Source organism: Athene noctua, chromosome 2, assembly GCF_965140245.1.
Source record: "Athene noctua chromosome 2, bAthNoc1.hap1.1, whole genome shotgun sequence".
Lineage (NCBI taxonomy): Eukaryota > Metazoa > Chordata > Aves > Strigiformes > Strigidae > Athene > Athene noctua.
The window spans coordinates 55,383,568-55,401,447 of NC_134038.1; positions in this window are offsets into that span (position 1 = coordinate 55,383,568).

Sequence of the window (17,880 nt, forward strand, 5' to 3'; positions counted from 1 at the left end):
AGTCCTATTTAACAGGCAATTGTACTGCCTTGGGATATTTGCTAAGAGCCACACTATTTTCTTGGATGAGATAAGCAAGAGAAAAGAAATTGGCACATAATTAGAAAACACTGTTCTTTCCATAAAGTTTGTTCAAACTAAAGCAGTCCTGTCACTCTGGATGAAGATTTGTTGGGTAGGCACAAAGGAATAATCAGGAAAAGAGGGGGACTTTGGGTGGCACTGCTCGTAGCATGTGAACAGCTTCCAGAAATTTTTTTTTGTTGTTTTTAATCAGGAAGTGAAGGGCTGGCAGCTGGTTGCTGTGGGCTATAATTCAACAGGGCACTTCAGCATGTAAGCAAATGAGACTTAAGCAGGTCCTCAGGGGGCTGATTCAGCAAAACCTGCCCCTTCCCCTCAGCAAAGCTCTGCCTCTTGACTGCAGATAGATGGTCTCCGTTACTGCAGTGCCTTCACTCTCATGTTCTCCAGTCTAGTCCCTCAGAAAATGACTGAAAGGTAGGCTCTCCTTTTACAGCCTGGTAATGGAAGTGGATAGAAAGGCAGGGCAGAGAGATTTAAGCCTCTTGCCAAGTTCTCACAAAGCCACATTGAACAGCAAGCTCCTCGAGATGCCAAGCAGTAGCACCAACACTACACCACTTTCTCTCCCTCACTCTGTTTGACCTGAACAGGGACTTGGTTATTGATGTTCTTAAGTCTCCAGCCAAGCAGGGGGGACAGAAGTACTTGCCAAAGATCTTTTTGCTGACCAAAATGTTCTACATTTTATTGAAGAGTGAAGCACAGCAAGATTATATTTCCTTATGTGCCACTGAAGATAAAGAGAAAGCTTCTCGGAGCCTTCCGCAACATGAGCAGAGACTCAGCATTTTGTACACAGAGGAGGACGTTCACAGGACTTCCCTACACTGGAAGACAGACAAAGAGAAAAAACTTTATTAAGACCTCAGAAAGGTTCAAAGTTTTCTTTAACAATAAATCTGTAATTTGAACATCTGACTAGGGAACCTTGTGTGGTATGAAACAGCCCAAAAGAAACCTTTATATAAAAATACTATATAAGGTTTATAAAACATATGGAAAGCAAAAGTTTCTAACATGGCAAGGAACACTGTGTCAGTTCAAAAGTGCTTTGGAGCCTAGGTTTAGTATCTCAGAAGCTGAAATCTCTGATCTTAGGGACTTAAACAGATACTCGCCCCTGGTGTTGTGCATCTAGGTGTCAGATGCCAGTATAGATCAGAGTGCTGGGTTAGGCACTTTTTTTCCCTATGCACTAAATGGGAACAGCACATGAGACTGGGCTGCAGAATACCCCTCTGGAGACAGATAAGATGGACAAGGGGACAAAAAGACAGTGTTAGGCCTGAAATTGCCCATGGGTGAGCAGAAGCTTTAGATTTCAATGCAAGCTTGCAACAGTTTAGTAGGGAAACTTCATCAGCCTTGGGAAACCCTGCAGTTCACTATCTGCATCATTTCAATTGAAGATGGACAGCCCTGCAGAACCAAGGGCCAGGAGAGAACGTAAGGTGACTTCTTTCCCCTTCTCTTCATAGCTGCAGAATGGATGCAATCCAGCTAAACAGCTCTCTACACACTGAAATAGTAATTTTATTTAATATCTACCTACTGTGTAGTGGTTTTGTCCAGCTCTGCCCATGGATCAGGACCATTACTTTGTAGCAAAATGAGCCTTATGTGGTTACTGATATTTGAAAGGTTTTAGTAAGACTAAGGAATGACTTTGAAAATAGCATATTAAGTTTTGAGACTGTTCTCACTGTACGAACTCAATTCTAAGGAATATTTAACAGAGCTAGAACCTAACACGAGGCAATGCTCTATAAATGCATTTTAGCATATCAATATTTTTTTGCAGACAAGGTTACCAAGTCCCTTTTATGACATTGTCGCTTTTATTGTCTAAAATGTCTTCTAGACCCTGCATATTCAAGATTTCTGAAAATTCATTTTATCTTTCACTCTGATTGTTCATATTACTATGCCAACAGATTAGTAGAAGGCCAAATGTAAATGAAATATGACCCCTTATAGATGTGTTTGCAATATAACCAGTAATGTACATGACAAGTTTGAGGAATGAATAAGGCCAGAGATTGTGAAGCATATTTTATACCAATTTCCACATAGTATTTATTATTTTTAATTCTGATGTGTTCTTTGGTAATATTGTAATGGATAGCAAACCCAGATTTGTCATGATGTTCAGATTAAAACAGACTCAATTCTTTACTCACTGAAAATGAGACAAGCACAGTAATGGAATATTCTTTCTCTAGAAGTCTTGGCTGTCAAAAATATTTTTTATTAAAATATTAAAAAATAAAAATTGTCAAACAATCAGTAACAGATTTTGAGCATTTAATAATGATCTCTTGCATGATAAATTACATGTAAGAAAAGAAAGTTCATTTGTCCTAATAAAAAAACTTGCAAACAATACCTCTTAGAGTAGGGGCCAAAATTTTAATCTCAATCCCACAGTTAAATTTATTTATATGACCAATTAATAGCAAATCTAACAGGTACTTACCTAAATGTCATTCTCTCTATATGACTTTTATCAGAAAAAAGAGAGTTTCTTTGGTCATACAGTGTGATATCTATGTATAATGTTTCAAAGCCATAAAATGTTGTGAATATTGATTGTTTGTATATTAGTCCTACTTTTTGTAAAAAACCAGCAGTGCCAAATAACGGCAAAAAACTTTAACTAGACTCTGAAGGTAGTTTTCTTCCTGCTATGAACCTAAAAAATCATCATCTACAACACCATGTTCCTGTCCTGCCAGAAGAAGGAATATGGCCAAAGAAGAACCTTGGTCAACACTGACCCCTCTGAGTCTTAGCTATTCATAACTACAACAAGCATTTTATTGAAATCAGTAGTTGAAGAGTTCCTAGTCCAGAATCTGGACCAGAAGTAACTAAGTCATCTGGATGCCACTCCCCCTTGCTTTCAGTCTTATATTTTACCTAGACAAAAGAACTCTAAGACAGTGTCTCCCAGCAAGATAGAGATGTGATCTGGAGAAGAAACAAGAGTTCATCAAAAAAGAGTCAAGAAGATTTAGAGATAGAAATTAAAGAATGAACCAAATATTAATATAGGCTCTTAATTTTTACCTGTGGGATAACTTCTATTTCTGGAAACTCTTGTTATAAAAATCTTTCATTGTCATTCATGGTTTCTGTTGTACACTGACATATAGAAATATAATCACCCTTTTAAGTGCTTGTTCTTTTACTAATTCTTCAATTGCACTCTGCCAAAACTATGCTATCAAGGAACGTTATCACTAGGTAGCAAGCTTGTTGAAAATTTAATTGTAGAACTCTAATTCTTAGGCAGTTTAGAATGATTGTTTCTGATAAGTTTTATCATGCTCCTCTCCACTGAAGTACTTCACAATCATTAACTGTTAGCATATAAAACTCTTCTCTGGGCATGTGATTACTTCTGTTTTGTGGATTGGAGAACAAAGCAGAAAAAGGCACTAGGAATAGTTGTTTCACTTTGTTTTACTGCCTAAACAAAGCAGGTTTATAGTTTAAGCTGGTCGTCTAAAGTCCCTCTCATGAGTGGTTACTTTAGATGCTTATAGAGTGGGGTAAAGTGTCCTCTAGGGAGGCCTGATTCTCTCCATTGACTCTGGGCAGAGTTTATAGGAGGGCATCCCATGTTAAGAAGCTTGTGTCAAATAAAGTCTGGGGGGTGAACTCAAGTGCACTGAGTACAAAATGAGTGTGTGGCCCAGGAAGCCATCTGCCAGGCACTGACTCAGTTTTCAGTGTTTTGTGAGTATTACTGCACAGACTGCGGTTTAGATGGTGTAGTTAGGAGAGCTGCTTTGTAGGTTCAGACTAGAATAAATTTTAGGTACACTAAAATCTCTGCCAATTCCTGCTATGATTAGTCTGCAAGAACTGACCAAGAACTGAATGTGTTGTCTTCAGGGAGATCCAAACAGTGAAATACATGGGTGTGGGATGGCAGAAAGATAAGAATGCATTCCTCCAGCATAATAAACTCATAACCAGGGTCTGCCTTAGCAACAGATAAGGTAGAAGGTTGCCCAAAGCAACAGGCAACTGGGAGGAAGCAATGACCACGGCTCCTTTGCCAACTGAGAGCCCTGAGAAGCCAGACTGGCTACCTCTCTTGGTGCATGGGAAGGAGCTGTGGGTTTGGTGTAATGCCAACTCCTGGGGAAGGTGGCCCTACCCAAGGCAGGAGGATCCCCTCCAGACCTTCTGTCCTCTCAAAGAGTTAGTAGGAGAAGAAAAAGTAAACTGAAGTCTCCACCCCTCTCTTCCACTGTGGTTTTCCCCCCATTCTCTATCCCTGGTCAGTCAGAGCTCCTGTTTTCCCTTTCCAATAAGTTTTCAGAACTTTTCAGAATCCTTGGAACAGCTATGTAACTAGTGAAAAAATGTATGTCTATGCAAGTAGTCAGTGAGAAAAGACTTTTATTAACCACACAAACACAGAAAAATCTCCTCTAAGGAGTAGAGAAAACTTCCAGTTGGGGAAAGTTTTGCTATCTTCACTGAAAAAAAAAAAAAAAAAGTTAAGATCCATGTATTAATTGCTTATTCAGTAAAATTTGGCAGGTCTTGTGGATTGTCATTTTTCAGTCCATAATCAACATGGTTAAGCCAAGTTCAGTCTATAATTTTTGTGATGTAGATTTTTTTCATGCTTCTTTCAATATTGATCTCGTGCCAGAATAATGAAAATGCAAGTATTTTCAACCACTTATAGTCTTCAAAAATGACAAATACAATTTCTATTCTGTAGTCATTTGAGTGGCTCTCTTGAGGTGTTAGCACAGTGTAAATATTCCAGGCAGTTTAAAGCACCCCTTGCTAATCATCGTTTTATTCCTATTTTTAAACCAATGTGAGGGGAAAAAAATCCAAACCAACAAAGCCTGACGTCATGTAGATCTGTAAATCTTGTGAAGATAACATTGTCAATTACTTTATTAGAAGAACAGAGCAGATGAGTAGTGTTGAGTGGAATTCTGTACCAATGTACTTACTTCTGTGAGAGTTATTGATTACCTCAGAAAGTCAAAATCATGGATGTATTTGAACTGGGGTATTAGCTAACTAATCCCAGACCAATTTTCTCTTTATTGAGAAGTCTTGTAAACAAGATTATAAAGGAACATTTTAAATAGGAACAAACTATAAAAGGGGAAATGTAGAGGGGAAAGTTTCAGTAGAAGGGCAGGAAGCTATATTTTCCCAAGGAAAGAAGAAAAGTTTGGAGACAATCCAATGGTAATAATTACAAAAAATAACATAAAAAATAATAAAATGCTTATTAAAAACTCAAAAACGGAAACAGAGGGGAACTGATATTTAGAATTTATTAAATGCAATACATTTAATAAGAGAAGTGTAGCTAAATATAGACAAATATCCATGTCAGGAGAAGTAAGAAATAATAGTTTTTGAAGGTATATTAGGAATGAAGAATGGTAAAATTATTCATAAATGATGAAAATGCGTGCATGTTCAATAAAAGTTCCTGCTCTTTATTTGCAAAATAACAGAGTTATGTGATTTGCTTTCAGAAGAAGACTATACACTTTCCAATTTTCTAGTACCCAGGAGAGATGTGAGTCACATTTAGCCAGAGATAGATATCTTAAATATCAACCAGTTTTGATAAATTGAATCCAATCTGTTTGAGAGAATCTTTGGTCTTTTAATATATCACAGAAACTCAAACAGAAGCAGAATAATTTGTTTAAATTTGAAAAGAGCAAGGACATGAAGAACTGTTGACTGACCTGAGAGAAATCAAAGGGAGAAGGTGGGAGGTTGGTAGAATCATTGGCTGACAGCAAAATCAAACATAAGGGTACAGCAGACGTAACTCCTTCAATAAAATTTTGTGAAGATTAAGTCCTATTTCCATTATCTGAGTTTAGAAAATTGGTTAATAGCAGCAACATAATAAACTTTTATAAACTTGGTATTGCAATTAAGACATTAGCACTCTAGAGCACTAATAAAACTCATGTTTAATGAAGGGACCAGTTGAAAGCTATTGACAATGGGTAGTTGTCTTGAAATAGAGGTCCTGGGAGGATTAGGATTTAGGATTAGGAGCATTTTCATCAGTGAAGGTGTCAGTGATAAACATTGCCCAAAATGTAACTGTAAATGGTACTGTGTGTGAGAGCAGTGTGAGACCCGTCACATAGAAGGGTCTGTATTCACATGCTAAGCCAGACTCCATTCAAACAAAAATGGAGATTTTAAACATAGAGAAATGTGAAAATCTTCATCTAAGAGTAGAAGGTACGTGTAGAAGTGGGGATGGTATGCTGGTAAAGAATGACTTGAAAATTATCTAAGAGTCCAGGGGGGAAACCAGCCCAGTTCCTGATAGAGGATGTGCCAGAAGGGTTGAATGCAGCTCTCCGGGATAAATACACAAGGGACTAATGAGTAGGAGGAGGGAGATACTGTTTTTTCTGGAGAGTGCCACAGGCAGAGCATTAGTTGCATTTCTCCATACAATTCTGATGTACACATTTAACAAATGCTGTGGAGGAAAAAGATCGGGAAGAATTTTTATTATTTGAATGAAGAAAAAATCTGCACTGAAAATTCACCATGACAGACATAAGCTAAAAGATAACAGAAACAATTGCTGAATGCAGAGCACCAAATTGTTGCTTGTAATGTTTGATTTATAGATCTTGACAAAAATTCCCTGTGAAATGCACCGAGGTGGTTCTTAGCTTTGCAAACACATTTTCTGCAACATAAACCAGCCAGTGTATATTCCCCAGACTCAGAATGGAGAAAGGCTAACATTTTCCGTTATTTATTTTTAACTGCAGCATTATTAAACAGAGCTGAAACAGCTACAGTACTGATGTTAAGAATGCAGAATTCAGCACTTGTTGAAATCAACACAAATATTCCTACTTCTCGCCTCTCTGTAATCATTAGTGTGGTGCAGAATTAACATATATAGAAATGGGTGAGGTCCAGGTCCATAAGTAAAGCCTCTAGATGCTATTATAATGCACATAACAGCTAGTAATAATAATGAAGTATGATCCCTGGAGTATTTATTTTGAAAATTAACTGCGATTTGCCTGCCTCCAATAAATTCTTATTTAAATTCATCTAGGGGGAATGGGATAGTTATGAAATCAAGTTTATTCTTATCCTCATACCTAGTGAACAGTTTACACAGTAAATAAGCAGACAGCATCACGTAATTCAGTGTAATTGGGTAGGTTTTGTTTTGGTAGGGTTTGTAGAACAAAAAAAAAGGCCTACAGAGAACTACTTCTCCAAATTTTTATATATATATATATTTTTTTTTTATATTACTTAACACATACAGAAAATCTCCTCAGAAGTGCATCCTTTCAACAGAGACAGTGATCTAGTCCTTGTATTCCAGATGCTCAAGTCTAAACATCATTCACTGTAGAAGCTGCTTTCTGTAGTGCCTTTTTTATAGACTTTAAGAGTTACACATGACTTTGTTAGTGAAGCATAAACAAATAAATAAATAAAGGAATAAAGACTTTTATATTTCACTACTGAAGAGATTATTTTCAGAATTCACCCTTCTTAAATTCTAAAGCACATCTCTAGTTTAGATGTACTCCTTTTTATCTGTGTGTTTATCTAGATGCATTTAACTAGACGGTCCAAGCAGTGATTGTGTAATGAACTATATAATTGATTTAGGATATGGACTTAATAACAGGCAGGTGGTTGAGGTAACCCATTATTACTACAGAATTAGATTTCAGTAATGTGTTCTCTGTCCTGTTTTTTTCCAAGAGAACAAAGGCTTGAGTAGCTGGTTGACTAACTGTTGTCACAGATGTTTTACATGTATCTAGTGCAACTGTGTTTGGATAATACTTAGGGTACGTTCAATGACAAATTTGGTGTAAGTAATGAATTGAAACATTATGCCTTAGCATTTTGCAAAGTGATTGCCCCAAGTGAATGATTCAAAGTAGGCCATTGTTATATTTTAAATGTTGATGATAAGCAGCCTGAGTAAAATTGCTTGGATTCACTATTGAATTACCAGATTGTGGTTGCTGTTTTCTTTGAGAAACACGGCTGCAATTGACAAAACGTTCCTTAGTCCACAGTGGGCCTGATTCTGAAATCATGTGCATAAAGCTACTTACAGCAGGGAAAATTCTCAAACTGAAGTCCTTAAGTGCTTATCACCTGCAACAATAGAAATTATAGTGATTTTTTTTTCCTGCTTTCATTCCTCTCTGCTTCAGCTCTATCTATTTCAAAACCTCTGCCCTACTATGTTGCCTGACACCTCAGCTTCATACCTCTGTGTCCACCCACGTAGGGTTTTGTGTTCAGAAGGCTGCTAATATCAGGCTTTTTTATATATATCAGATTATCTATAAAATTCAAAATAGGAGATTTATTCCATGTTTTTCTGCTTCAAAAGAGAAAAAATATAAATCTGGACTTATAGCAAAATAAGAAGATGTATAATATTTTCATATGTATTATGCCACTTATTTTCCAATAGCATATACTATTGAAATAAGCACAAAAGTCTTTCTGTCTGCTTATTTCACTACAGATGAGCTGATTTCATTATGCAGACACATGTGCTCATCTCCTCTGATTTTCCAGGAAACCGTATTAAAAGTGCTGGAAGCTAGAAGGCAAAACATTGAAATGATGTGGTCTGTAAAAGAACTTCCACCTTAAGACAGATTTAATGCTTTCTTTTCAGACCTAAGTGCATCATGTTCCTATCATACTGATTTGTACTAGAAGATAATAATTAATGGAGTAGTATAAAATTTGAAATAGTTGATGGGAGGCTATAATAATACTATAGATGGCATTAGTGTCCAGCATTAGCTCACAAATGGTGAGAAATATCCAAATTTGAATACAGATAATTATCCAAGTAAAAGACTGCAGTTTAGGGGATTCTTTTGCCAACTTTTTAACAAGTCAGCTAGAAAAGCTCTGTTAAGTAGATACCTGATACACAACACTATTGTCCCACATTTAGCCTGCCGCATATGGTATTATATCACCTGCCCGATCAGACATCTCATTAGCGGTCTGGTCTGACCATCACCATGGTAACAGGGAAAAACACCATTTCTCTGGCAGCGCTGCCCAGCAGCGTTAGGTAATGTACATCTTGTTTGGTTCAGCAGGAGCACAGCGGCAGCCAGCACAAAACCCTCATCAGCCTGCACGGATCCTGCTTCCCCTTCCACTGCTCCAGGAGCAGCAGCAGGTGTTCCCTTTGACCGACAGAAAATCTTCCGATGACAACTCCTTTAAGGCGCACAGATGTCATCACTCAAATTTTTGTGGGCATGCCTATATAATAAACAAAACTTTATATCTCTGTTTGCGCTGTTTCTCTGTGCACCCGTGACACAGCTTGCACCTCTCCAGCCCAGCTTGCTGAGGTGCACTAGTCTGTTGTGAGTGGCAGGATGAGACCCCTCTCTGGCACGCTGTCTCTTGGCAGGGCTGTGCTGGACCAGAGACCATCCTCTTGAGCTAAGCTGTCTTGAGTCCTTGGACAGCGTTTCCTCTTCACCTCTTACTAATGGTGACCAAGGACTGTGGCCAAAACCTATTCTTTTTGCTGAGAAGATTTTAACCTCCTCCACAGTTTTCCAGATCACGTACAAGTATTTTCCTCTTCTACATCCAAATATCTGTGTTGCTTTGCAGAAAATTTATCTTCATATTTTGGACCCAGTAGCCTACTGTTTCCAAACTGCACAATAATTTACTTCAGTCACCCCACTGCATAGGACTGGTGCGTGGCTAATGATGGAATACTGTTTATGTTTATTGTAACTTACCAAAAACATAAGTAGTTTTTAAAATTACAGTTTTTTAACTGCATGCATTCAATAAAAACATTGCAAGCAATTGAGAAGTTTTACTAAAAATAACCCTTCCCTTGTTTACAACTGAAATCAAGCCATTATTTACCAATACTCTACTGTCTTAATTATGTGCGGTCTTTAATAGGCTAACTGCAAGTCTGCAATGAAATAATTAGATCTGAAAATCTTCACCCCCTTCTCCAAACAAGTTAACAAAACAAAGTATGGAATTCCAACTTCTAAAGAGGTTTCTACATGAAAAATTCTGTTGGTATGGATGTACCTTGTATTGGGACTTTAACTGAAATACAGCAACATCGATAAGCTATTTTTGTATTAAAACCAGTCAGGGATAATGCAATTTTCCCTTTAAATATTGCTGCTTATTTCCACCCTCCCCTCTGCAGAGGTGCACACACACGTGCATAAGTATATAAATTAGTAATGGCGATAAACACCGAACATTACTACCCTACACATCTAGATATAATATCTGGACATGATATGTTGTTTCCATACAGACACACATTTAGTTTAGGTGCAAAACAATTTGGCCATGTGTCTGTTGGTTAACCTATATTTTATGACACACCGGGGGACAGTAGGAGCTCCTCTGTTACCCTAGTTGTGGTAACTGCAGCTCCCATAAATACGACATGTCTTGGGCTTCTTCGAATCTTGGGAGCTATAAGCCCCAACAACATGTTGAAACTCAGAATTTAGTTGTAAATCTAAAAGCCAGAATAGAAAATCTTTAAAGCTCTATTATCCTAGAAACGGAGATGTAAAATACTTAATTTTTTCCTGTTATCTGAACTGAGTCTTCCTTTCTGCAGTTTATCCCCATTACTACTTCTCCTGTACTGTAAGGTTATCTCTTCACAGAAGAGTATGCCTACGAATATTATAACTGGTTTTTGATGTTTAGGTTTTTAGTTGTTTTGTTATTGTGTTTGTTATTTTGTTTGTTTTTTTTTCTTGTGTATAAACAACTGCAGGCTTTTCCTCATAAGTCAAGCTTTCTAACTTCTGGGGCATTCCCACTCCCTTCTACTGGGTAATGCCCCATAGCTCTGCAGCGTTTCTAAGCAGAGGTACCTATATCTGTGCCAGTCAGCTAAAATAATGCTGAATAAGGTTCCTCTCTTCTGTGATTTTTATTTCAATTCCTTACAGTCTTTCCTCTCTTTGTGACATTTTCAGTAATTAACATATTTTCTATTTCACATAATCAATAACGTGTAGTATTAAACTAGGATGAGCAGTATCTTTACTTTGTATATGTTTTATCCCCCGTGATCATCACTACTCTAAATCCAGACTTACACCTGGATTTGTCTTTCATAAAACAACTGGAATGGTTCCCCCGATGACATAAAAGAATACCATGAGATGATGTCAGAAACTGCTTTTTTCATTATAGTGAACAGTCATTAGCTACAATAAAATAAGCCACAATTCACTGTTTTTAATACTTTTAACAGGATTAGCATTTGTGCCATCTGTGATGTCAATTTTCTGACATTGTTGGCTCATTAAATGATTATATATACATATAATCATTATAATTCAGTGTGTTCCCAGAAAGCCTATATATTTTGGAAGTCCATGACAGAATAGATACAATCAAAGATTACATCTTGTAAGAAACTGAATTTCAAGTGTCGTTACACTACACACTGAAGAGAGCCACTGCATTTAATTGTGCCTCCAGTTGTGTCAACATTATTTTGTCCTCTGCTTTTCTTCAGATAAGAGAACTGAAATAAAGCTGTAAAAGCTGACCTAAAAATAGATTTATTTTAATCCAATGTGAGTAAGTATAAATTAGATGTTCCAGTCATCCAGACTTAAAAGGGGTTTAATCTCATTTGCTTAAACCTTCCTCTTGTCCACCTTACCATGATGTTTTTGACATGCATCTCTCCAGCCCTGCCCTAAACTGCCAGATGCCTGCCTTCAACACTCTAACGAGTCATCCAAACTCCTTAAAAATCTATGAGGCTCAGCTGAGTGGAAATTCTATCATGCCATACGCTAAAGAACAGATTTCTAGCAATGCCCATGGGACAGCAGAACATGCTGAAGAGTTGGCAGGCTATTGATGGCTTCCTCAGCCGAAGCTCCCATTGTGTCAGCTCCTGCACTCTCCTTGTGACTAGTCATCTCTGCCAGGAAACCCTTAAGACTTTCTCTGGGTGGGGTGGGAAGGGTGCTGGGAGATGCAGTTTCAGTTTGTGCCAGTCTCAGAAATGTAATGTGTAATTAGTGTCACCATCTGGGAGAAGGGGGAAAGGGTATTTAGGATCTCCATGTCTATTGAATCAACTTTCAGTTAAGGCTCTGCTGGAATCTTAATTATAGAGAATCCTAGAGCATTTTTAGGAGGTTAATAGTGCTAGTTTTATCTAAATTAAGTTTCATTTTTCTTAGCTTTTTGTAAGCTGAGGAAATCTATGAAAGCATCCCACACTATTTTATATTTACTGATTTGGACCATTTGCCCATTAATTTAAAAACGTCTCAGAATTGATTACTTGCAACGTTCTGGCCCTACTGAATGGGATAGCAAACCTCTCATTCATCCCAGACAAGATTTTACTCTCAAGTGAAGAGAGCTTGGTAATTCTTGGATTAAGAGCCAATAGAAAATCTTTTTCCACTCAGTCTTCAGTTAATATTTGTCATGTCAAAGAGCCTGAATGTGACTATGCTTTGAAGCTTATATATATTAAAAAATGTTGTCAGTGTTGGAAAATCCAGCAACAATTATTGCTTTTCATTAAATATCTTGACATTTCTTGCACATTAGGAAGTAGTAAAACAGAAGAATCTACAGTTTTCTATGAGGGTTATTAGCATAATGGCCCTATAATATGCAACAAGCTAGTGTTATAACAGTGTTATGATAAACTGTGCCAGTAAACAACATATCCTGGCATTATGCATGGTGAAATTATATACCATTTTAATTACATGTCATCGTTTCATCATTTTAAGATGGGCTTTTTTTTTTTTTTTTTTTTCCCCTTGCATTTACAGAGTATACCAATCACAGGATAGCTGAGGTTGAAAGGCACTTCTGGTGATTATCTAGTACAACTGCCCTTCTTAGAGCTCAGAGCATGGTCAGTTAGACCAGATGGCTCAGGATCATATCCAAATGGGTTTTGAGTATCTCCAAGGATGGAGATTCCACAGCCTTTCTGGGCAACATTTACAGTTTAAAAAAAAAAAATAAAATCTTATGTTTAAACGGAATTCTATGTTTAAATGGGATTTCCTGTATTTCAGTTTCTGCCCATTGTTTCTTGTGCTGACACTGAACACCACTAAGAGCCTGTCTCAGTCTTCATAACTCCCCCCATCAGGTACACGTGGATAAAATCACCCTGAGGCTTCTTTTCAACCTGCAGGTTGAACAGTCTCAGTTTCATCAGCTTCTCTGTGTATGTGGGATGCTTTTGTGCTTTATCATTTTTCTGGCCATTTTCCTCACTCCTTCCAGTAGATTCATGTCTGTCTGGGGAGCCTGGAGCTGGACACAGAACTTCAAAGGGAGCACTAAAGTGAGATTAGCATGTTGTGCCTAGCAGACATCTACTTAACTTTCAGATGTAACAACATGTGCGCTGTAGTGCTGGTGAGAAAATCCATGGTCAAGGGAGGCTTACCAATAAACTGCAAGCAGTCAAAATACAGTTTATTGTAAAAAAAAATTAAAAATTATCCTAGATGAGAGCTAAGATAGTTCTGTTTATATGAATAAAATAAAATTTTCTTTGTGATAGGAAATAATCTGATTGTAGTCTATGAGACAAAATAAGACCATCATTTTCCTGGCACTCCAAGAAACCAAAGTGAGAGAATGTATGGGATGACATTGCAGACTGAGCTGGCAGGGACTTGTCATTTCCACTCCTTTACATCTGCCTGATTGAATTAGTTATTCTTAGCCATCTCACATAGATTAATATCTCCCAGGATGGCAATTCAACAGCTTGCCTTGCCAGCTTTCTCTAGACCCTTTTTGTTTGTTTGTTTGTTTGAGTGTAAATTCCTTACTGATTGTTTTCTTTGAATTATTCCACTTCATCTTCTCTGCATCATTTTTGTACTTTATTAGTATACATTAGCAAATGTCACCTTTATTCCTGACTTAGTAGCCACCTTCTTTCCCTCTATCAAGATCTTAGATGACAACACTGCTTTCATTTAAATTATTTTTTTTCCAACGTCTGCCTTCTTTATTTGCATCTTTAAGCAAATTCCCCAAAGCCCTATAGATTTGTGTGGTAGACTATCTCTACTGGGCTGATGGATTTGCATCTTTCATCTGGGACACTGTGTAATGTTGCTGCTAGATGGCAACACAAGGAAAAAAGTTCTTCTACGAATGATTTGCTGCCAGGCTCTGCTACACCAAGTGGAAAAACTCCACCATCAGTCTGGTTAAGCAGGATGTGGTGGTTAAAATGCCAGTCCTCATCTAAAAACAGTTTGCACTATTGACCCAGAGGAAATCTGAGGAATCAGTCACACCTGGAGTGATGATGACTTGGAAAATATGTTGGAAGCACATTTCCTCTTCCTTTCCACTCTCTGATGGGCAAGAGTTGGCATGTGGGAAATTTTGCTTTTGCCTGGAAATTATTACTGCCCTCAGAGGAGTATCAAAATGGAGTACTTGTTTTGTACACCCCCATGATGCCTTAAACTGCCAATGGGGTGGGTTTCAATCAGGTTATCAGAGGTAGAGACAGTTTTCTCCTCTTAGAAAACTGTAATTTCCTTCTTTCCCAATGAACTGCATTCCCTGGCATAGGACCAGTCAGATTGGGCTGGCCCTTAGGAGCTGTAACAATGCAGCATGGCTAAATCCTTGATGGTTCATTTCTCATAGCCCTGAGGAAAATCAAATAGAAGAGTTTTCACACAAGATAGTTTCCTTCATATCAGAATATGACTACAAAGATGGTATTGACTTCTCACTTCCTGTGTAATAGGCTTTGCAGCACTTTAGTAATGTTATCTCCAGCTGTTAGACTATATTCGTCCTAGAACCTGGGGAAGAACACAGGGATTTTTAAATTAGTCTTTGTTCACAAATAATTGTGTTTAAATCTATATGATGCTCCTTAGAGAATATAACAGCATGACTCTTGACTGTCCAGTCTCCAACAACTGAAAGAAGAAAAGAATTGTTGCATTTTCTGTTAGGGAAAAAAATGTATTTGTGTGTGTTAGAGTACTGGTTAGAGCTTGAGAACTTATATATTGGGGGAGCAGGGAGAAGGCAGAAGAGATTGGGGGAGGACACTTCTAAAACTGTGGAAACTTTGGACCTTGGTTTAATACAGTCTCCAGAAAGCAGAAGTATTTAAGTATTTAATTAAGCAATCGTCTAAGTAACTGTTTGCTTCAGAAATTCCTGGTAAACTTCAGAGCCATTTGTACCAATTTAGACCAAATCTGGCCAAGCAGTAGGACTAAAAATAGTTTCCAGTTTTTCTGTTGTTGCTCTGGCCTACCAATGTTCTCAATAAGAGAAAACCCCAAAAAACAACAACATGAGGTTTAATGTCTGAAGACCAGGAGGGAAAAGTTGATTTCTACATTTTCACTTGGTTGAGAGAACTTTAAACTTTGGGGGGTGGGGGGAAGATTGAGGGGGGGAAATCCTTTTTTACGCTAAATATTTTTCCTATTAAAAATAACTGTTGATGAGGCATAAGGATCACATCAGATTCTGTTACAGAGAGTAAAACATGGATCCTGTATTCATTTCCTTCTCAGACCATTAGTTTAAATAATTTGCTTTCTTTAAAATAGAATTAAAAACAGTCTTCATTCTCCTGTCTATGAATATACATCAATTAGGAATCCAGAAATAAATTTTCCTCAAAGGCATGCATTCTGCATAATTGCTTACTTTGGCAACAGAAAGGAAACCTTACAGTAACAATACTGCAGCTGGTCAGAGGTGGTGAAGATCTCAAGGATTTGAAAACTTTATTGTAATTTGAAGCAAAAGTTCAAATGAATCTCTATGAATTTGTGTGATGTCTGCAATCTATTTTTATAACATTAGTCCAGAGTGTTTAATGAGCTACGTAACTTAGGAAATGCGTATGTCACAAACAAATATTATTAGCACTTGGATACAGTGTTTTATTAACTAATTGTAATGAGATTATCACATCAATGTAAGGAATTCTATACCTCTAGATCTTTACTGAATGATCACTGTATTTTAGTCAGGCTGCTGAGAAATAAATTATTCATTTCGAGCATCTTACAAATTTCAGCTACAGTGCCTAGTGGAGGCTTGAAACATGAAGTGCCAGTTCGTGTATATACACAGAAAACAGAAAGGTCTGGACCAACCAAGAGGACCCCAGGGTGCTGTACTTTGGGACTCTTGACTTTCAGCTATGTCTTGATGGTTGACAGAATATTCAGGGTCTAAATCTGCACTTGTGCTTCTGTTCAAGGAATGATTAGCCTTATAGGAATGTACCAGTCCACTGACTAGAGATATTTGCAAGGCTAATGATATCAAATACTGTGTACGTCTGAAACCTCAGTAACCGTTAGCATCCACAGGCCCATTTCTGTCCCACTGGGAAGCATCTCTTCTGCTTTAGAGCCGTAACGCTTGACTCTCCTGTGGTCCTGGGCTCTTCTGCACTGTATTAAAGAAATATTTCAAGTTCAGGACTGAGGATGGAAAGCTGAGCTGCTGGTTTTCCACCAGTTTCTGCATGATTCATTGGCAGGGAGGCAAGCAGTTTGTTCATCCACAGCTAAGCCCTGCTGCCTCATATTAATATAAGCTGAAATGGTGTCTCAGTGAGACTTATTGAATCTGCAAGGTATCAAAGATGTACTTCATGCTATTCGTTTGCCTTGTGCAGCCTGGATCAAGCCATTTGAACAGATCGTAATCTCATCAGTGATAACCACAGCATAAACATTCTTTTCAGAGAAATGTGTAATGCAGCAAAATAAATAAGTAGAGTGCTGCTAATAATAAATGCTAATCTGTGTGTTACAGATGCAGAAATCTTGTATACATTAGCAACATTAATCTTTGCAACAAAAAGGGTAAATCTGATAGTGCAAAGTCATCCAGAAGACCTTCATTACAAACGTCTCCTGACTTTTACAGCATGTATTTGTCAGCGAGATCAAAAAAATAGTGATCCATTATTTTCATTTAAATGAAAAAACATTTAATTTTTGTTCTGGTGCCTTGATCTTGTCTTAGTGTCTGCTTATACATTTTTTAGCTTTTGAAAATAAAATAGCTCATAATTATTAATGCAAGATGCTAGTTGTCTTACTGCCTCAAGAAAGGTAGACAACAAATGTCAGTGCTTTTCAGTTCTTGAAAACATTTACATTTCTCTGGGTTAAACACTAGATACTTGGTGTATCTAATCCGTGTCTGTTACAGCCTTCATCTCTTCTCATGGATACCGTGTCCCCATGAAGTGCTTTGCAAACCTGAACACTAGTACTCATACTGCAGCAGCCACATACAATTCAGCTTCACCCCCACAGGTGCCCAGGCTTGTCCCCAGTCAAGCACTGAACCAGCCACTTCTGCTGCACATGTGGAAAGGGGCAAGGTAGGCTTTGCCAAGTGTCCTTCAGGACCAGGGGGAGGCACAGACAGGCTGGGAAGGGGTGAGGGAGGAACCTGAAACAGTCTCCTCAGTGGACCTTCACACCAGTGCTAAATGGCCAAAATATCTACTCTCTGCTAGGTATCCCCAGACATGACTATATGCTAAGCCTTCATGGAGGTTTGCTTTTAGGCACCAATCAGAAAAACCCCACTGCCCTTTCAGTGCAATAATTCATACATGTTAATCCTTAGGAGACAGTTTGCCCATAGCCTTAGACCAGTCTATACAGAGGTGCATATAATAACCCTTTTGCA